This window comes from Bos indicus, chromosome 12 (genome assembly GCF_029378745.1).
Source record: "Bos indicus isolate NIAB-ARS_2022 breed Sahiwal x Tharparkar chromosome 12, NIAB-ARS_B.indTharparkar_mat_pri_1.0, whole genome shotgun sequence".
NCBI lineage: Eukaryota > Metazoa > Chordata > Mammalia > Artiodactyla > Bovidae > Bos > Bos indicus.
The window spans coordinates 30111603-30134547 of NC_091771.1; the positions used below are offsets into that span (position 1 = coordinate 30111603).

Here is a 22945-nt window from a genome sequence, read left to right on the forward strand (position 1 = left end):
CAAGAATACTGGAGTGGGTTGCCATGCCCTTCTCCAGGGGATCTTCCTGACCCAGGAATAGAGCCTGTGTCTCTTATGTCTCCTGCATTGGCAGGTGGGTTTTTTACCATTAGCGCCACCTGGGAAGCCCCAAGCTGAACAGAGGAAGTGGGTAAATGAGAGGCAGTTACTGAAAGAGACCCCCTAAGCCAGGGAAACACAGAAGAAACCAGGACTCAATCTAGATTTTTCTGGCCCTGATGTCCCTCCCCCATCCTGTTAGGAAAGCATGTGCTCCCCTCCCACTCAGCCACAGACCTATTACACCTCTCTGCTCTCCTCCTCTGACTTTACATAAGCCCTGTGAGAGCCACCCCCTTGTGTCCCTAGCATTTAGCACAATCTAGTGTGAGGCCAGAACTCCACAGCTTTTACATCCATGAATGAAATATGGACCAGTGAACATGTATGACTTCCCACAAGGGTCACAGGTCCCTGCAGTGGTAATAGGACTGGTGCTAACCCTTTTCTTTGTAACCAGTTTCCCTTTAGTGTTTTAAAGAAAACATGAAATTTTAAAATAGTATTCACACATATTCCATTTGGAGTCTTTCCAGTAAATATGAACATTAACTTGTCGAACCATCTAAGCTCACATGCTCCACAAGATAGTGTTTATTACTCAGGTGTTTTGAGCTTCCCGGTGGCTCGTTGGTAAAGAATCTGCCTGCAGTGCAGGAGCCGCAGGACACTTGAGTTCCATCCCTGAGTCAGGAAAACACCCTGGAGAAGGGCGTGGCAACTCACTCCAGTATTCTGGCCTGGAGAATCCCATGGACAGAGGAGCCTGGCGGGTTACAATCCATAGGGTCACAAAGAGCTGGACACGACTGAAATGACTGAGCATGCATGCATTCAAGTGTTTTTTTAGGATCAGCCAGATACAAGGATAACCCACTCTAGTATTCTTGCCTGGAGAATCCCAGGGACGGGGGAGCCTGGTGGGCTGCCGTCTATGGGGTGGCACAGAGTCGGACACGACTGAAGTGACTTAGCAGTAGCAGCAGATACAAGGATACAGCCCTAGTCTGGCCAGATCTTTCTCCAGTTCTTTTGATTTCAGTAAAACTGAAATTCTGGGATACCGAAAGAGAAAGCATTGAAAGGGGCTCACACTGTCCCCTTTATTTACTATTAGAGACTCTTAATAGTGACCGCTTCCAGTTCTCTGCACAATGGCCATGGCTGTCCAAGGTCAGCACTTCCAAAACAGTGGTTCATTCAGTCTCAGGGACCCTGAGGATTTAGTCCACGATCACAGCACGGCTCTGCGGGCAGCTGCTTCCCTGGAAGAAGTGTTCTGACTCTTATATGTCCCCTGGGGCGACAACTCCAGGTCCTGAGTGACACCTTCTCACAAGTCAGTGGAAACACCGAGAAGCAAGCAAGCGTAATTCTGGGCAAAGAACGACTACTCTCATAAGAACTTCGCGAACAATACATAGTCTCTTTTTGTTACAATGCGTATAATTTATCTTTGGGGAAAGAGGTACACAGATCTTCGTGTAATTTGCATACTAGTCACTGCTTATTAATAAAATATCCTTCCTGGTGGAAAGAAAAGAATATTTGTGATGTCCTGGTTTTCCATGACCAGTGCTTATGTCACGATTTACAAACCTGAAACCTAGTGGTGCTCCTCTGGCAAATTCTGTTAGGAAAATGCCTTGAGATAAAATACAACAAATGATGAGAAAAGGGCTTTCCATTGTTGAGTGAGAATTTTTACTTTTTCCTAAACACAAATACTTTATTTTTTTTTCTAGATGCTTAAATCCTATTTGTAAAGATTCTTTTCTCATGATATTAGGCAGCTATTGCAATAATAATGCCTTGTAATAAATCACTCCAAACGCAGTGACTTACATCAATATCTATTTATTCTCATACAACTCAAGGTTGACCAGGGTCTAACTTGTATAGGTGGGCTCAACTGGTTTGCTCTGCTTCAGGCTGTGGGTAAAGGATGTTAACATTTAGTCAACTGAAAATAACCTTGCCTCATGTTGCTGTTATTTAGTCGTGTCTGACTGTGACCCCATGAACTGTAGCCCACCTAGCTTCTCTCTGCATGGGATTTCCCAGGCAAGAATGCTAGAGTGGTTGCCATTTCCTTCTCCAGGGGAATCTTCCCGACCCAGGAATCACACCTTCATGTCCTGCTGGGGAGGTGGATTCTTTACCATTGAGCCACCTGGAAAGCCCTAACCCGACCCTATGCATAACTATTAAACTTGCACTAAGAAAGTTCAGCAGCAATATTTTTCATGAAATGAAAAGATAAAGTAAGAAAATAGCTAGAATGAGTGTCTTACCTGCAGAAAGGTCTCAAATAATATTCAGAAAAAGAATAAAGCAATAAACTATTTTAAAAATCAGAGACGATAAAATTTTATGAAAACTGTAACATTTAGGAGCAAATCTTGGGGAAATCCTGCATGACAAAGCTTAACAACAGACTGCTTTTTACCCACTCACTGTGTTGTTAATCCCATTAAGAACGTTCTCAGGAGGACTTCCGGTTTAACATAGCAGTTAGAACATGTTTATTTCTGCTCCCTGCCTAAAACGCATTGTAAAGGAATAGACCAGTATAGTAAACAGATAGTAAAGGAGTAGAATAGGTATAAATACATTTTGGAAGATGGAAGACAGATGGTTAAGTGGTAATTAACAGTAGAAAGCTGAAACCTACTGCCTACAAGTGTGTTTGCTGCAGTGGGGATTGTTGTTGCTGTTCAGTCACTAAGTCTTGTCTAACTCTTTATGACCCCGTGAACTGCAGCATGCCAGGCTTCCCTGTCCTTGTTCTCTTGTCCACGTGAGTTGCTAAACTCATGTCCACTGAGTTGATGATGCCATCCAACCATCTCATCCTCTGTCATCTCCTTCTCCCAGCATCAGGGTCTTTTCCAATGAGTTGGCTCTTCATATCAGGTGGCCAAAGTATTGGCCAAGTGAAAATGAAAGTGAAAGTTGCTCAGTCGTGTCCAACTCTTTGCGACCCCATGGTCTATACAATCCATGGAATTCTCCAGGCCAGAATACTGGAGTGGGTAGCCTATCCCTTCTCCAGGGGATTCTCCTCACCCAGGAATCAAACTGGGGTCTCCTGCATTGCAGGCAGATTCTTAGTATTGGTTAAGTCAGATTTCAAGAAATGGGGATCTTGGAGTACCTCTGAAACTGAGTTTTTGGTGAGATTGAAAATTAAAGAATTACTGTAAATTAAAAAATTATATAAAAAGTAATCAAATTTTTAGACCCTTTATCCAGCAGTATAGTTAGGAAACTACTTCTCCCCAAACATGAAATATTGGGCTCACGCTCCAGCACTGCCTAATTGATTTTCTGTGGTGATGGAAATGTTTTATATCAGAGTCATCCATCATCAAATGGCTAAACAGTCAATGTGAGGAACTGTATTTCTCATTTAATTTCAGTTCATTTCAATTTAACTAGCTGCATGTGGCTAGTGGCTACCATATTGGACAGTGCTCTAGACTCATGGATACCGAACACTGCTGAGAACAAGGATGATGTATCTTGCTGAGAAACATGGAAAATAAGAAAACTTCATCCTGAATGGTGAGATCTCTCAACCCTTTCTATTGGTTGGAGCCGAGATTGAAGGCTTTCTTTCTGAGGAAATACCTGCCAAAGAAAAATGTCTATAAATTGACATTTTGTTGTCCACCTACAGTATCTGGCAATCTCATGACCCTACAACAAGTGCTCCCTCACACACAGATCTCTCTGGTTTTAAGTGCCTCACTCTTAAATATGATGAGGCAGCCAAGGAAAAGCTGCCCGGCCAAAAAGGATAAATACAAACAGAAAGACATGAACTGAAACCCAATAGTACAGAGAACATAAGAAAAAAAATTTCTCTAAACTGAAAAGGCAAATATTCAGATTGAAAACGTTCACAGAGTCACCAGGCAAAAAGTGAAAAAGAAGATCACGCCAGCCAACAGAAGTACCTACATCTGTTCATCAAAGGCCAGATTTAGCTTTGTAACAACATCATGTGTAATGGCCAAAAAATGGAAACAAGCAAGAGTCCATCAACATTAAAATTGGATAAACGAAGTTTAGTATGTTCTATAGTGGAACAAGAATGAATGAATTACCGCTACATAGATGAATATCACAAACTTAATGGTGAATAAAAAAGACCACTAGCAAAAGAGTACATGTTGTCTGATTTCATTTATACAAAATTTCAAATAGGCAAACTAATGTATGATGTTAGAAATTAGGAGAGTGGTGGGACTTCCCTGGTGGCTAAGACTCTGTACTCCCAATCAACACAGGGGGCCCAAGTTCGATCCCTGATCAGGGAAATAGATCCCACATGCCATAACTAAAAATCCCGCCTACTGCAACTAAGACCCAGCACAGTCAAATAAATAAAATAAATAAAAAATAAATGTGAAAAAGGAAAAGAAAAAATTCTTAACATCCTACCTATCTTTAAAAATAGGAAAAAAAGAAAGGAGAGTGGTTGCCCCTCGGGCAAGAAGCAGTGGCTGGAAGCATGCTCTCGGTAGTAGACTGTTTCTTAATCCTAAGTGCTGGTGATACAGCGTGCATGCCTGTTCAGTTGTGTCTGACTCTTTGCAGCCCCATGGACTGCAGCCCACCAGGCTCTTCTGGAATTTTCAAGGCAAGAACACTGGAGTGGGTTACTATTTCTTCCTCCAGGGGAATCACAGGGATCGAACCTGTGTCTTGTGTGTCTCTTGCATTGGCAGGTGGATTCTTTACCACTGAGCCACCCGGGAAGCCCCAGTTACACAGTATGTTTGTTCATTTTGTAAAAACTCATCAAGTTGATCTTTACAATTTATGCTGTCTTCTCTTCAGTAAAAAACTTACATTTCTGAAAGTTCCATGACCAAGCACATCATAATGAAATTTAGACCAGAAAGAGAGGAGATGCTAAAAGCTTTGAGTTTAACCGGGTAGAAGTGAAGAGATAAAAAGGATCAAGACAGAAAATAATCCCACTTCTTTAATGTTGGAAACCACAAGATGACAGACAGATACATAATGGACATAACGTTCTGAGGGAAGATTATTTCCAGCATGTCAATCAAATTCCACCAAATCACAGTGTCAAAAAATTTACCACCCATGCACCCTTCCACAGGAGGTTTCTAGAAAATACGCTTCACAAACAGAACAGGGAAGACAGAGGATCCAGAAGGCAGAAAAGAGGGAGATGATGGTTAAAAAAAAAATAGGAGCCCAAAAACATAGTCAGCCTCAGGCTTGGCAGTGAATCTAGACCATGGACAGCAGTCCAAAAGGAACAAGAGTAGCCTGAGATGTGGGAGCAGGTTTACTCTCTTGCAGAACAGAGTGAAAAGTTGTGATAGACACATAGAAATTGAAGCAAACGAAAGCAGAAGATGTACAAGGAAGGAGATGTCATGATGGTACACCACAGTGAACGTTATTTACACAGACACTTAAGAATATAAATATAAATATATAAAATAAAACATGTATCAGATCAGATCAGTCGCTTAGTCGTGTCCAACTCTTTGTAACCCCATGAATCGCAGCACTCCAGGCCTGCCTGTCCTCACCAACTCCTGGAGTTCACTCAGACTCATGCCCATCGAGTCAGTGATGCCATCCAGCCATCTCATCCTCTGTCGTCCCCTTCTCCTCTTGCCCCCAATCCCTCCCAGCATCAGAGTCTTTTCCAGTGACTCAACTCTTCACATGAGGTGGCCAAAGTACTGGAGTTTCAGCTTTAGCATCATTCCTTCCAAAGAAATCCCAGGGCTGACCTCCTTCAGAATGGACTGGTTGGATCTCCTTGCAGTCCAAGGGACTCTCAAGAGTCTTCTCCAACACCACAGTTCAAAAGCATCAATTCTTCGGCGCTCAGCCTTCTTCACAGTCCAACTCTCACATCCATACATGACCACAGGAAAAACCATAGCCTTGACTAGACAAACCTTTGTTGGCAAAGTAATGTCTCTGCTTTTCAATATGCTATCTAGGTTGGTCATAACTTTCCTTCCAAGGAGTAAGCATCTTTTAATTTCATGGCTGCAGTCACCATCTGTAGTGATTTTGGAGCCCAGAAAAATAAAGTCTGACACTGTTTCCACTGTTTCCCCATCTATTTCCCATGAAGTGATGGGACCAGATGCCATGATCTTCGTTTTCTGAATGTTGAGCTTTAAGCCAACTTTTTCACTCTCCTCTTTCACTTTCATCAAGAGTCTTTTTAGTTCCTCTTCACTTTCTGCCATAAGGGTGGTATCATCTGCATATCTGAGGTTATTGATATTTCTCCCCACAATCTTGATTCCAGCTTGTGTTTCTTCCAGTCCAGCATCTCTCATGATGTACTCTGCATATAAGTTAAATAAACAGGGTGACAATATACAGCCTTGACGAACTCCTTTTCCTATTTAGAACCAGTCTGTTGTTCCATGTCCAGTTCTAACTGTTGCTTCCTGACCTGCATACAGATTTCTCAAGAGGCAGATCAGGTGGTCTGGTATTCCCATCTCTTTCAGAATTTTCCAGTTTATTGTGATCCACACAGTCAAAGGCTTTGGCATAGTCAATAAAGCAGAAATAGATGTTTTTCTGGAACTCTCTTGCTTTTTCGATGATCCAGCAGATGCTGGCAATTTGATCTCTGGTTCCTCTGCCTTTTCTAAAACCAGCTTGAACATCAGGAAGTTCATGGTTCACATATTGCTGAAGCCTGGCTTGGGGAATTTTGAGCATTACTTTACTAGCGTGTGAGATGAGTGCAATTGTGCAGTAGTTTGAGCATTCTTTGGCATTGCCTTTCTTTGGGATTGGAATGAAAACTGACCTTTTCCAGTCCTGTGGCCACTGCTGAGTAGTAACTAATTAAAAATAAATAAAATAGTAACTCGGGCACGCTGAATGAAAATAAAAGTTCCGCATTTAAGAAAAGAATCTAAATAACGAATATTGACTTAATTTTTTAAAACCTTACTAGGAGATTAGAAAGACTTTCCTTGTACTAAGAGGAAGAAGGTGGGAAAAAAGTTTGAGTCCTAATATCCTGTGATAGGAAGTCAATACTATATATGCACTACACACATGCATTACTTAGATGATTTTTTAAAACACTGATTATGAAAAGAAAAATAATTGGTCCATCTGCAACACAGTGAAATTGTTTATTGCTGTAACTTCTATTTAGCTGGAGAAAATAGTTTTCCTTCGGAAAGGAAACTTCTGAGTATACTTTTTTTGATTCAGTTCTGGAAAGCACAATGTGAGAAAATGAAATTTAAAACGTGCTTCTGTTTTCTAAATTGTTATTTGTAATAATTGCAAGAGTGGATTTAGACTGAGTGTGTTGCATAGCTTCTGCCCATAGTATATTCCTGGTCATAGTTCTGGGGGTGGGGAATAGAAAAAGTGTATATTAATTCTAACAAGTGAGAGGATAAGATCGAGTAAGCTTGGTACCCAGATGAGAACATCTTTGTGGTTTTCCTGCTGAAGCAGTTAATCCTGTTTTTCCAAAGTCCCAAATGATTGAAATAATCATGAAGGGAAACAGTGTTCATGTTCCTCTTTTTGTGACTAGCGTTTCTCTTCTTTCCGGCTTAGAGAAAGTAGGAACGCACAGATACACACCTTCTTTCAATGAAGTCTTTGATTCCTCAGAGTACTGAATTTCAGAAGAAATTCCCTATCCTTTTCAGGATATACACTATTTTCCAAATCTTGACAGTTCTGAACCTTCAGAATGAACTACATAACCATAGAGGATGCCCCTGATCTCGCCTGCATGCTGACAAAGCACCGGTTCAGATGAACTCCATCAAATCCTACTAGAAGCTTATCAAGGCCGAGGGTCTAAAGTTTGTTATCCTTCTGTGAGAGGACAGAATGAGAAAGCCCAAACAGGAAAGGTTGTACAGAGGAGTCTCTTTATCCAACCTGTCATCATCGGCGTCCCTGCAGGAAAAACTAGCAAACAATGGAATGCTGATTTGGGAAGTCAGTCCTCATTTAGACACCTCTCTGCTCTTAACACACGGAAGCCACTAACAGCCTCTACAGTGCTGTAAGCATTAGACGGTGTACATCAAGTCAGCAGCAGAGAAAAAATGCAAATCTTTGAAAAGATAGAGAAGTATCATGGAGTTTATGAAAGTGATATTAGGAAACAGCTTGAATCACTGGTAAGAGTAGACCAACAGTTATAAAATAAAAGAATTGATAAAGATGATAACATGCTTCAAAAATGAATGATGGTAATATTTTAAAATTTGGGAGGCTCTGGGAAAATTGATCAGCTTGCCTTTGTGAAAAACTGATCATTTCAATGATCAAGCTGTGCAATTCAAAAAATATGAAGTAGAGAGTGCTAGCAAACATTTCATTAGAAAAATACACTCTTGAAAGTTAGTTATTTATTCACCTTGTTTATTCTGAGAACCGGCATGTTTTTTGAAATTAAATATAAATTTTGATCAACTTGAAATGAAATAAACATTTTCATTATATTTAGGTTATTAAACCTTTTTTCCCTGAAAGATTTATTACAAAATTTAGCCCTGATTCAAGTGAATTCATTTTAAGTGGCATTTTATGGTATCAGTTTTTTCCTTAGGTATAAGCATCTGCTCTAGTACTTTAAAAATGTATTTTATAAGTGTTTCTGTTATTTTTGACATTGATAAATGTTTATGCTTAATAAGTACGCAGCATGACTCAATCAGTTCAGTTCAGTCTCTCAGTCGTGTCCGACTCTTTGCGACCCCGTGAACCACAGCACACCAGGCCTCCCTGTCCAACTGCTGGAGTTTACTCAAACTCATATCCATTGAGTTGGTGATGCCATCCAACCATCTCATCCTCTGTCGTCCCCTTCTCCTCCTGCCTTCAGTCTTTCCCTGATGCCCAAAAGCATCAGGGTCTTTTCAAATGAGTCAGCTCTTTGCAATAGGTGGCCACAGTATTGGAGTTTCAGCTTCAACATCAATCCTTCCAATGAACACCCAGGACTGATTTCCTTCAGGATGGACTGGTTGGATCTCCTTGCAGTCCAAGGGACTCTCAAGAGTCTTCTCCAGCACCACAGTTCAAAAGCATCAATTCTTCGGCATTCAACTTTCTTCACAGTCCAACTTTCACATCCATACATGACCACTGGAAAAACCATAGCCTTGACTAGATGGACCTTTGTTGGCAAAGTAATGTCTCTGCTTTTCAATATGCTATCTAGGTTGGTTATAACTTTGCTTCCAAGGAGTAAGCATCTTTTAATTTCATGGCTGCAGTCACCATCTGCAGTGATTTTGGAGCCTAAAAAAATGAAGTCTGACACTGTTTCCACTATTTCCCCATCTATTTCCCATGAAGTGATGGGACCAGATGCCATGATCTTCGTTTTCTGAATGTTGAGCTTTAAGCCAACTTTTTCACTCTCCTCTTTTACTTTCATCAAGAGTCTTTTTAGTTCCTCTTCACTTTCTGCCATAAGGGTGGTGTCATCTACATATCTGAGGTGATTGATATTTCTGCCGGCAATCTTGATTCCAGCTTGTGCTTCTTCCAGCCCAGCGTTTTTCATGATGTACTCTGCATACAAGTAAAATAAGCAGGGTGACAATATACAGCCTTGACGTACTCCTTTTCCTATTTGGAACCAGTCTGTTGTTCCATGTCCAGTTCTAACTGTTGCTTCCTGACCTGCATACAGATTTCTCAAGAGGCAGGTCAGGTGGTCTGGTATTCTCATCTCTTTCAGAATTTTCCACAGTTTATTGTGATCCACACAGTCAAAGGCTTTGGCATAGTCAATAAAGCAGAAATAGATGTTTTTCTGGAACTCTCTTGCTTTTTCGATGATCCAGTGGATGTTGGCAATTTGATCTCTGGTTCCTCTGCCTTTTCTAAAACCAGCTTGAACTTCTGGAAGTTCACGGTTCACGTATTGCTGAAGCCTGGCTTGGGGAATTTTGAGCATTACTTTACTAGTGTGTGAGATGAGTGCAATTGTGCAGTAGTTTGAGCATTCTTTGGCATTGCCTTTCTTTGGGATTGGAATGAAAACTGACCTTTTCCAGTCCCATGGCCACTGCTGAGTTTTCCAAATTTGCTGGCATATTGAGTGCAGCACTTTCACAGCGTCGTCTTTCAGGATTTGAAATAGCTCAACTGGAATTCCATCACCTCCACTAGCTTTGTTCGCAGTGATGCTTTCTAAGTCCCACTTGACTTCACATTCCAGGATGTCTGGCTCTAGGTGAATGATCGCACCATTGTGATTATCTGGGTCGTGAAGATCTTTTTTGTACAGTTCTGTGTATTCTTGCCACCTCTTCTTAATATCTTCTGCTTCTGTTAGGTCCATACCATTCTGTCCTTTATCGAAACCATCTTTGCATGAAATGTTCCCTTGGTATCTCTAATTTTCTTGAAGAGATTTCTAGTCTTTCCCATTCTGTTGTTTTCCTCTATTTCTTTGCATTGATTGCTGAGGAAGGCTTTCTTATTATCTCTGCTTGCTGTTCTTTGGAACTCTGCATTCAGATGGGTATATCTTTCCTTCTCTTCTTTGCTTTTGGCCTCCCTTCTTTTCACAGCTATTTGTAAGGCCTCCTCAGACAGCCATTTCTGCATTTCATTTAGGGTAATGTCCTCAAGGTTCATCCATTGTAGCAGGTGTCAGTAAGCCTGCCTTTAAGGTTGAATCATGTTCCATTATTCAACACTTTGTGGACATTTGGGTTGCTTCCACCTTTTGGTGGTTGTGAATACTTCTGCCATGAACATGGGAATGAAAGTATTTCTTTGACGCCGTGCTTTCAGTTCTTTTGGATGTATACACAGAAGTGGGATTGCTGAGTCATGTGTTTTCCATGGAGAGTGCACCATTTTACAGTTTCACCAGCAGTGCACAAACATTCCAGTTTCTCCACATCAACACTTGATATTTTCTGTTTTGGGGTTTTTTTGGGGGGGTTGTTTGTTTGCACAGTAGTCATTCTCTTGGTGGGAGGTGATACTTCATTGTGGTTTGGATTAGCATTTCTCTGATGATTAATAATGACGAGAATCTGAGTGTCTTTTCATATGCTTGTTGGCCATTTGTAAATTATCTTTGGAGAAATGTCTATTTAAATCTTTTGCCTGTTTTTAAATCAGGTTATTTGATTTTTAGTATGGTTGTGTTGTAGGGGCTCATTATATATTCTGAATATTGACCTCTTACAAAATATATGATTTGCAAATTCTGTTGATTGTGACCTTTGATGTACACAACTTTATACGTTTGATGATATATTTTTGCTTTTTTTGCTTGTGCTTTTTTTTAAAATTTTTGGTGGCATATCCAAGAAATCCAGTGTTATGAAGCTGTTCCCTTGTGTTTTTCTCTAGGAGTTTTATAGTCTTAAGTCTTACATTTAGGTCTTTAATCCCTTTTGAGTTAATTTTTGTATACAGCGTCCAATTTTATTATTTTGCATGGCAGTATTGTTTTCCTGACACCATTTGTTGAAGGTACTGTTTTTTCCCCATTATAGTCTTGAGTCCCTTGTTCAAGATCATTTAACCATTTATGCAAGGGTTTATTTCTGGGCTTTCTATCCTTTTCCTTTGGTCCATATGTCTGTCCTTAATCCCCTTTTGCCTTTGGTGGTCAGGAAGCTTTCAGGCTAAATTCAGGGTTTAGCTGCAACATTTCTGTGGACCTTCATGATCTGAAAGTTTACGTTCTTTGTTTCTTGCCTCCACCTTGAACTTCTTCTCTTATTTAAGTTTTCTCTGATCCGGAATCTTGCTTTATTTTTCTGTTTGTTAATATGCTGTGATAAGTTCTTCTTTTAAATATTTATTTTGGCTGCACTGGGTCTTAGTGGAGGCTCTTGGTCAGGATCTTAGTTGTGGCACGCAGACTTCTTAGTTGCGACATATAGAATCCAGTCTCCTGACCAGGGATCAAACCCAGACCCTCTGCATTGGGAGCACTGAGTCTTAGCTGCTGGACCCCCAGGAAAGTCCCCTGTGAGGAGTTCTTACCATGAAGTTCATATCCTTTCCAGATAGAATAAAGCATCATATCAGCCACATTAATCAATCTGTCGGTCAGATTGCTCACAAAGTCTTTGAAGAGGCCTGGCCTCTCACATGGGATAGCACAGGACAGGATTTATGTCGTGACACAACATTAAAGGCTAAGGGACAGAAAAGGAAGAGGTCTGTGTAGGGCAGAATGTCCAAGGCAGGTTGCACTTCAGCTGGGCCTGTAAGGAATGCACTGATAACCTAGAGGTTACAATAAACAGAGCTTTCACTTAAAGACGTGAGCCCTGTGAAGGTACAATGAGAGGCGGGACTGAACCTGGCCTAGGCCGTAGGATAGGATTTGACTGAAGACTTGTCAAGTGGCTGAGACTGAGTGGGTGAAAGGGGAGCAGCTCATGAAGGAACTTGAATAGAGAGTAAGGAATTTGGATGGACTTTCATCTTTTTTTCTGGCAACCCACCTGAGGGTATGAAGATGATCTTATCCAGGATATAGAGCAGAGTTTTCATACTGGGGTTTTGATGGCATTATTTTTTTATGAAAGAAAATTCCACAATGTTTTGCATGTAGCAAGCATTTAAGTATTGTGTCACCGCACTACTGTTTCAGTGGCATATGTGTGCATGCATGCCGGGTCACAAGGTGAAATGTTTTTCTTACTGAGAATTAGGTAATCAAAGACACTGGTATAGAAGAAACTCATTGTTCTGTTACGGATTTTTTTCTTTTTTTTTTTGGCCATGCCTTGTGGCGAGTAGGATCTTAGTTCCCCTACCAGGGATCGAACCCACACTGCCTGCAATGGAAAAAAGTGAAAGTGTTTGTCCCTCAGTCATGTCTGACTCTGTGTGACTCCATGGACTGTAGCCTGCCAGACTCCTCTGTCCATGGAATTCTCCAGGCAAAAATTCTGGAGTGGGTTGCCATTTCCTTCTCCAGGGGATCCTCCCAACCCAGGGATCCAACTGGCATCTCCTGCATTGCAGGAAGATTCTTTACCATGAGCTACCAGGGGAGGCAAAGTCTTAAGCGCTGGACTGCCAGGGAAGTCCCCTGTTTCTTTTCTTTTTTAAGTCATATTGAAATATGTGTATGACTATACATGGGGCTTCTGGTCAGCCTTTGGCAACTAGTGTTACCTCATCAGCTTTTGTAAACCCACCAGCAAGGGAAGGTAATGTGTTAGTACTTTTGTGGGTAAACATGATCTGACTCTCCCCCCCACCACAGTAGTTAATTTCTTTATATTTCTAAAAAGGAGAGGGCTCTGGTCTGGGAACCCCTTAATTTATCCCTTCTAAATGGTGTAGGTTTCTTTATCCCAGCCCTCTGGCTTTCCTGGTTAGTCAGTGGCTGGTCTTGAAAGAGAATAAGGGGTTCAAGACCACCCATCTCGTTCCCCTACCTGAAAAAGGACATTTCACGTTCACATTTGGCAAGTGATGGGAACCCTGAGTCCAAAGTTTTATGCAGAATACAGCCTCGGAAGTGAGTTGCCTGGTTGCTGGTGTTGCAGCACATGGAGTTCCCTGCTTGGGATCAGGTTGTTAAGATCACAGGGCCATAAGATGCTGTAAAAGTGTCTGCCTTCTCCATTTAGTTTTACTAGAGTCCATAAATCCTCTGACAGTTTCTGTAAACTGTTCTTCTCAACCTTAAATAAAGTTTTTTTGTTTTTTTTTTCCATTAACACCTGGTTTGCTTTTTAAAAATTTTTGCTGTGTGAAGTAGGGCAGGGAGAGAGTGTAGGTCTGGGGACTTCAGAAGGTGTTCCAGTGTGAGGGGAAGAACATGAGGTTTTCATCAATAGACGTGTCTGACTTTGAACCCTGACTTCACCAAATATTTGGCTGTTGTGTAATTTTTTTTAAAGTTACTTGTAAGTCTTGATTCACACACAGGTGAATGGAATACTGCTATGTTGCGGGCTCGTCTGAGCATTAGATCCTAACAGCACGGCACCCGGCACAGGTCCTGACTCAGTAAAGGGTACCTGCTTATCTCCTGTCCCGTGTCTTTTTATATCACAATGAATCGCAGCCTCTTTTCCAGCAGTATTTAAGGGAGCTCTGGATGCTACATGGTGATGGTGGTCCTCGGGAAGGGACTGTCCGTGGAGGAGAAGGAGCTAGAAGACAGTTGTGTTTCACCCATAGAGCCAAGTCACCTCTGAGCCATCTCAGATTCATGGACACCTGGGGAGGGTGAGTAGAGGCCCAGCGGTGAGAGCTCTCACCCAGTATTCAGGCTTCACTCCCCCAACTGCACTCCTCTGGAGCCCCATCACCTCCTAGGTGGAAGGGGAGCAGCTCCATCCTGCATTAGCTGAAGGGCAAGGTAGGAGGAGGGTTTCCCCGGTGGCTCAGGGGTAAAGAACCTTCCTGCCAATGCAAGAGATCTAGGTTTGATCCCTGGGATGGACAGATCCCCTGGAGGAGGGCATGGCAACCCACTCCAGTATTCTTGTCTGGAGAAGCCTATGTTCAGAAGAGCCTGATGGGCTACAGTCCATGGGGTCCCAAAGAGTCAGACATGACTGAGGCGACCGAGCACACAAGGCGAGAGGAGGCCGAAGGCTTTGTCCATCCTCCCATCTCTGCCAGCGCTCCCTGCCCTCAAAGTCTCTCAGAACCGAAGCTTCAGTTCTAGAAAACAGGAGCCCGTGGGGCTGAGGCCGGGGCCCCAGCACGAGGATCACCGCCCCCCAAGTCAGGGTCCTGTTGTTTCCTGTCTGGGGTACCTGCTCCTCCCTGCCCTCTCCCCTCTCCTTGGAGAGGGGAAGGCAGCACATCTGGTCCACAACCGCAGTGGATCCTGCTCTGCACGATCCTCTGAGCGCTCAGGCTGCTTGCTGGAAACACAGGCCCTGGGGCCCTCGGTGATCTCTCCGGCTGAGAGGCCTGCCTGGCTGTGGGGGGCAAAGCAGAGGACCATCAGCAAGAGGTGTTGGAAATGCTGAGATCAGAAACGAGTGGCTCATGGGAGCAAAGACTTCAAGACTGATCGTGATCAGAGAAGCTGGGGCAGAACGGGGCCAGGTGTTTCTGAACTGTTGGAACACAGTGGAAACGGCCTGAGAATAAAGGCCTTCTCTGACCCAGCCCTCCCGCGGGGAGGCGTGTGATGTATAGCAGCGGCTGCTGGCCAGGGGGAAGCATGAGCTCTGGTGTCAGACAGACCAGCCCCCTTTCTGGGTATTGTCTTGTGACTTGAGTCGTGACAGCCGCAGGAAGGCTGGGACAGTAGTTGTTGCCGCTCAGGAGTGTTGAGATCTCACTGTGTGTCAAGCTCTGTAGGTGCTTTGTAGCCACTGTCTTCCAACATCCCTGTGAGGTCGTTACTGTTGTTGTCTCTGTTTTGTTTGCTTGGTTTTGGGCTTTTTGTCACCGTAGTTTGTTTTTTGGCCACGCCATGTGGCATGTGGGATCTTAGTTCCCCAATCAGGGATTGAACCCATGTTGCCTGCGTTGGAAGCACAGAGTCTTAACCACTGGACCACCAGGAAAGGTCAGTTATCTCTATTTTATAGATGAGGAATCTGATACATGCAAATTAGATGCCCGTAGGTGGAACTAGTATCGCTGTTCTCTTATCCGCCCTCTCTCAACCTTCACTTCTTGCCCAAAGTCCCCTCAAGCCATCACAGACTTTAGCAGGACCTGCTAAATGGGAATTTAATAGAGCTGGAGAAATAGTGAATAATTCACATCAAATCTGTGGTATACAGTGGGTGTTCAGTAACTGTAAATTTTCCTCCATGAGAATGACTCAAAATGAAATAATTTTTTTTAAAAAAAGGGAACAAAAGGCATTAGGTACAAGGATATAACCTGGAAGCCAACTTCATGTCCAACAATAGGAAAAGGTTTAGCACTTTATGACTGAATATTATACAGCAGCTAAAACATTTATGAAAACAATATAAAGTAGAAAGTTTTATAATGTTAGATTAATAAAGAGATACAAAGTAGTATATGCATGTTGATTAAAACAATATAAAACAGACTACATAAAGTAAAGTAAAGGGTTTGGAAGAAAAATATAATAATTAAAAGTTGTTAGACATAGGTTATTTGGAGTTGTTATGTTCTTGCTCAGTCGCTAAGTCAAGCCTGATTCTTTGCGACCCCATGAACTGCAAAACACCAGGCTTCCCTGTCCTTCACTATTTCTTGGAGCTTGCTCAAACTCAAATCCATTGAATCGATGATGCCATCCAACCATCTTGTCCTCTGTCATCCCCTTCTTCTCCTACCTTCGGTCTTTCCCAGCATCAAGGTCTTTTCCAGTGAATCAGCTCTTCACATCAGGTGGCCGAAGTACTGGAGCTTATGTACTGCCTTCCTGCTGAAAAAACAACAGAAACAAAGGAGTGCCAGGAGCTACAGGTACCAGCCACTGTCAGCGTGATCAGGACAACCTCAGTGATGTGCAAAGAACACCAGTCCTCTTTTTAAAAATTAATTCATTTTTGGCTTCATTGCCTCTCAGGCTTTCTCTGGTTGCAGCGAGCGGGGCCCACTCTTCACTGCAGTGTGTGGTCTTCTCTTGTTGCGGTGTGCAGACTTCAGTAGTTGCAGTGCGTGGGCTCAGTAGTTGTGGCACATGGGCTTAGCTGTTCCAAAGCATGTGGAATCTTCTAAGACCAGGGATCGAACCTGTGTCTCCTGCGTCGGTAGGCAGGCTCTTAACCATGGACCACCAGGGAAGTTCTACCCCAGTCCTTTTCAGCACTCCAGCATCTGCAGAGTGGGCCCTGCCAGCAGCATCATTTTGTTGTTGGTATACTAAAAATGTAACACATCTTTGGGAAGAACTGTGAAAAGAAACCTTGGCTTCAGTAGACATACCACATGCTAGTCAACCTGCTGCACTCTGTAACTCCAGTAATGTTTCATGGTCCAGTGACTGGAAGTAGACTCTCCTAGTGAGGAAGGAAAGCTTCGTTTAAAGGCCTTTTCTCTTCAGTAACGTGCAGATTTTCTCTAACTGGAAAACAGCACTGCTGTAGCACTTAACCTCCAAGGAGATTATTTCATAAAATATTGATTTTTTTATACATAAAGGAGATAGTTCATGAATAGAAAATGTAAGCATAAGCAAAAATTCTTCCAGTCTCTCAGTTTTATGAACACTAAAAATTATGAATCCACCTTACCAACCAAAGCTGCCATCTACTATACCTATTGGGAGGCAGACAGACCTAGAATATTATTCTTCCTTAGTGTTACAATTCCAAAAACAGATGTGCTGAAGAGCAACTAACCAGGACTGCGCAGCCTTTTACTATAAGCAGTGAAGGCAAATCTATAGACTTCATTGCAAATTATAGACTTTTTTTTTTGCCTCTGTACTTCCCAAGCTGCCACTGGGCCTTTTCCCAAAATCAGACTCATTTTACTAAGCTATCTCAGGTCAATAAGTTTCACTAGCTATTACTGTTTTAGGAAAACCAGTAACGTTACATCACCAAAAAGGATATGGCAGTCCTACGTCCTGTACCAGACTCCTCCCACCCTCTGTATTTTACCAATAATCCACCATCATTCTTGACCTTACTCTGTAGCAGATAGCTATGTTGAAGTTAGACTAGCCTGGTGTGTAGAAGTGCCATGGTCCCAGAATCTAAAATAGAAGCATATTAGTTCACCTGCCTGTCTTCTGCATTGACAGTGGATTCTCAACCACTGGGCCACCAGGGAGATTCTAGAATTCTGTACTAAATGAGTAAATACACTATGTAATTTTATCTCAAGCTATTATGGGGGGGTTGGGGGGAATCGGTGCAATGCAAAGGCTATTAGTAATAATACTACTGTGTTTTCTACAAATGAAACCAAACAGAGCTGAACTCTAGCAAGGATCAGTTCAGACCTTAGTTGACTTATTACCAACATATATGAAATCAAGATGCTTCTTATAAAATGAAGATTCTCACAGTCTGTTGGCCAGGCTACAGTTGTCATTGCATACTTATCCACGAACATCAAAAACACCAGTGTCCAGACTTGAAAAATGGGTGTCAGTTGCTGGCAATAAAATCCACGAAGGAAGAGTGAAGCACTCTTTTAATCCCTCGGAACCAAATGTTTATGGGAAAGGGAGTGGGGAAATGATAAATCACCACGTGCTTGGCAGTATTCTTGAAGTAGAAATCAAAAATAGGCAAGCCAGAGTCCAGCCCCAAGAGCTTTCAGTACTTTCAGATTCTGTTAGGAAATGCCACATTGCCAGTGTCCTTGATGGTACAAAGGATGACATTGAGTGAATAGGCAGTGACAGGATTCTGAGTCAAGCAAGCATTCAGAAGCCTGGGACGCTGAATGTGGCGATGCCTTAGGAATGTTAGAAATCAGTTTGGCCTGTATTCTTCCTTTCTGTGTCTGCAAGAGAATGATAGATATTTTAAAAATCTAAGTCTAAGGACAGCTTCATAAAGTGGAAAATAAAAATTGTAAATGATAAGAAAGCATCATTTCATAGTTTAGTTGGTAGCCTTTTTTCTTTCTGAGTGCTGTATAATACAATGTTGCATCTTAGAATCAGAGGTCTTATACTTGGTACTATTTGGTACTTACTAAAGGCTGTTCTTGGGAATTCCCTGGCAGGCCAACAGTCAGTGGTTTGTACTCTGCACTCTCACTGCTGAGGGCCCAGGTTCAATCCCTGGTTGAGGAACCAAGATCCCACAAGCTGTATGGCTCAGCCAAAAAAAAAAAAAAGTAGTTCCTCAGAGTGGCAGGAAGTTCTACATAGAAAGTGACACATCTGTTTCAGTGAAAAATATTACAGTGATTCCAGCCGTGTGGGGCCAGGGTCCAGCCCTGCCAACCTTGTCATCCATCAGAAATAGGAAAGGAGGGGAAGGAGGAAAGAAGGAAAATATTTAATATAATTGTTGTTTCTCAAGAGTGAAACTGATACGTGTTCTAGGACTCTCATAGAATCTTTGCTAGTGATATGAGTTGTGTGCTACTGCCCACTTACTCTGTGCCAGGCACTGGCTAAGTGCTTATCATGCATTTTCCCATTGGCTTCTAATAACAATGATGTGAAAGATTTCCTTATAGAAAGAGAAACTGAGGTTAGGAAATATTAAATAACTCTTCCAGAGTCCTTCAGCAACTAACCGACAGAGCCAGGACTGGAATCCAGCTGACTCTTGATCGCTCTACTGGAATACCTTTATCTAAATTGTCTTAAAATCACAGACAATTAAACAAATGCAAAGTGAGATAGGAAAAGGAAGATGGATGTAGAGGTTACATGGTAGTTGCAGACTTCTAAGCGTTCTCTGATTACACTAATGGTCAGCTCGGTTAGCCCTGCATTTTCCAGATTACGGGTAGGAGGTCGGAGCAAAGAGAAGTAAGAATCCATAGTTATGTGTTCTGACTGTCTCCTCCCATAAATTCTGCCAATCAACTGTAAAACTAATGATGTCTCTGTCTTCCACCTTTACTCTCCAAGCATTCTGCCTTTACTTCCGTGTGCTGAAATACCCATGGAGAGACTACAAAGAATTTGAGGTGCAGAACCAGAACACAGATATCCTAAACCGAAATCCCCAGATACAAGGACTTCAGAGCTAAAAAGGATCTCTCAGATGAGCATACACCAAAACCACACAGGAAGCTTTTTCCAGATCTTTTGAGTGAGAATCTCAAGGGAGTGGGTACAAGAACTAGTACCACTAGATTCTCAGTGGTTCTCAAAATAGGCCTCCTGGACCAGCAGCGTCAGCATCACCTGCATCACTTGTTAGACATGCAAATTCTTGGGCTCTGCCCCCACACCTCTGGACCAGGGACTCTGAGGATAGGCCCCGCGATCTGTGCTGGACAGAGCCTTCTGTAGTTCCTGAAGCCTGATAAAGTCTGAGAACCCCTGAACTAGAGCAAAAATGTGGATAGAATCCTAAGCTTATTCCTCTTTTTTGGAAGTCCATTACAACTCTATTTCAAATTCAATAAAAAAATATTTTCATATTTTGTACTTGAAATCTCTTTTCACATTTATAGTATTTCAAAGCACGAGAATCCTAGCCCCAAAATCTGAACATATGCCAGCGGGGAAGGATGAGGGGAAGGGATAGTTAGGGAGTTTGGAATGGACATATACACAGCTGTGTTTAAAATGGATAACTAACAAGGTCCTACTGTAGAGCACAGGGAACTCTGCTCCATGTTATGTGGCAGCCTGGATGGGAGGGGAGTTTGAGGAAGAATGGATGCATGTATATGTATGGCTGAGTCCCTTGACTGTCCACCTGAAACTGTCACAGCATTGTTAATTGGCTATGCTCCAATATAAAATAAAAAAGTCTTTAAAAAAAAAACCTGAACCTATTCTACTCTCCTTAGCAATGAGCATTAACTAAACATTGAGTAAAAACACCTTTTGTTAAGGTGTTTGTCAGTAGCGTCTGCATTAAATTGTAGAGTATTTGATGACAGAAACCACCTTGTTTCAATTTCTTCTGGAATATATCCACTTTGGTAATGCACAAATAGATAAAGGATATCACTTAAACTATTCTAGAAACTTCATTGGCACATTTCCTTTGCTGAATAGGTATTTTGTTAATAGAGTTGTTAAGAGTCACTTTCCCAGTGTATTAACTCTAGGAAAAAAAAGTGACAAGCTGCTATAGCCAATAGGGAAAGAGGGAAGACACCTTTCTGGCTCCTGAATATCTTTTATAAATTCAATCTCTGAAACATTTCTTCCCCTATTAATATTTTGATATGATGTTTTGTCTGGGGAAGTGAAAATTTTGTTTAGGTCAGCATTTCCCAAATGGGGTTCCTGAAAGATGTCAGAATGTTTCTCAAAGCAAAGGTTCTGTGGTAAATACATCTGGAGGATGGTGTATTTTTTTTTTTTTTTAATTAGGAGGGCTTCCCTGGCAGTCCAGTGGTTAAGACTCCATGTTTGCAATGCAGGGGGTACAGGTTTGACTGATCCGCAGTTGGAGAACTAAGATCCCGCAAGTCACAAGGCCAAAAAAATTAAATAGGTAGATTCCCTCCATGACTTCTTTAAGTTGTTAGTATGGTAATACATACTGTGAATCTCCAGGGGGTATGCATTTGCCAGATTTTTTAATAAAAATTGGGGAGGAACAAATCCATAAAGATTGTTTCCAAGGACCTTCTGCATTGACATGAAAATATTTGTTATATAGAATTCTTCTTTATAATGGTAATTTATGCAGAGAAATTTTGCCTGTGCCTTCTTTTGATGATTACCTTAGTTTGCAAAATAATCCTACCAACTGATTTTTGAGGTCCTCGAGCCACAGTGTACCTATGGGCATATGCACTGTGTCTCTGGGTACATCTCTACTTTAAGTAATTCTTCTCAGGTTTTGTAAAACACTGCTTCTGGAATAGAATGTGTTTTAAGCAATTTAATAAATATAAAATCAGCGTGACAAATATTCAAATTAAGATCTTTGTTAAAATTTTTTTTATTTTGATTAAAGAGAAATCCTGTTGACATTTTGACCTTGTGATAGTTATTTCAATTATTAATGTTTCCTCAATGAATATTTATTGAATATAATGTTAAATAATGTTTTGCTCAATAATTAAGGCATTTAAAAGTGGTATTCGCTTTCTATTGCTGCATAATAAACATTTTCTCAGAGGCTTCAAACAACACCTAGCTCATAGTTCTATAGATCCAAAGTCTAGCTAGGCACAGCTGAGTTCTCTGCTCAGGGTTTCACAAAGCTGAAATCCAGATATCAGCCAACGTGAGCTCTTGTCTGGAGGCTCTGAGAAGATTTCACTTTCAGACTCATTCAGGTCATTGGCAGAATCCAGTTTCTTGCGGCTGGATGACCAAGGTCCTTTTTTCTTGCTGATTGTCAGTAGGGTGTTGCTCTGTGGACCCCAAGGCTGGTTCCAGGTCTACGTGGCCCCCTCTGCCGTCAAGCCAGTAAGGACATGTCCAGTCCTTCCCTGTGCTTTGAATCTCTCCCTCTTCTGCCTCTAGCCAGAGAAAACTCTCTGCTTTTTATGATTCGAAAGGATTAAATCAGGCCCCACCAGGTAAGCTTCCTTTGTTAAAGACAGCAGCTGTCATCTGACATAACTCATCGTGGTGGTAACCCCACATTCATGGATTCCACCCACATTTGTAGGGGAGAGGATCCCACAGGGATGAGAGTCACATGGAATCATCTTAGAATTCTACCTACACAAAGTATAAAGACACATACCAGTTTTCCCCAAACCTTAACAATTAGCCAGGAGCTAGATATACAAATATGAGCAGAATATAAACATTAAAATGACTGCTCCAATTAATGTCACAGGGGGTATAGCTCAGGGGTAGAGCATTTGACTGCAGATCAAGAGGTCCCCGGTTCAAATCCGGGTGCCCCCTTGTGTCCTCACTTTTAGGCTTCCCTGGTGGGTCAGAGGTTAAAGTGTCTGCCTGGAATGCAGGAGACCCGAGTTCAATCCCTGGGTCGGGAAGATCCCCTGGAGAAGGAAATGGCAACCCACTCCAGTACTCTTGCCTGGAGAATCCCACGGAGGGAGGAGCCTGGTAGGCTACAGTCCATGGGGTTGCAAAGAGTCAGACACGACTGAGTGACTTCACTTTCAGTTTATAGAAGTGTGACATCAGGACTGCCCTGACAGTCCAGTGGTTAAGACTTCACTCTCCCAATACAACGAGCTCAGTTTCGATCCCTGGTCTGGGTAGATCCTACATGCAGTGTGGTGAGATTTAAAAAAAAGAAAAAAATGACATCAGTGGAATCAACTGGTTAGAAAAGTCACTTTGAGGGCTTCCCCCATGGCTCGGTGGTACAGAATCCTCCTTCCAGTACAA

At 42.1% G+C, this 22945-nt stretch overlaps 1 non-coding gene across 1 annotated transcript; it reads left to right on the top strand.

Annotated features, from left to right (window-relative positions):
• Positions 1 to 22420: 22420 nt before the first annotated feature.
• On the top strand, positions 22421 to 22492 carry TRNAC-GCA (transfer RNA cysteine (anticodon GCA)). Its single transcript has one exon. It is a non-coding gene; the product is annotated as a tRNA-Cys (tRNA).
• The last annotated feature ends 453 nt before the right edge of the window (positions 22493 to 22945 follow it).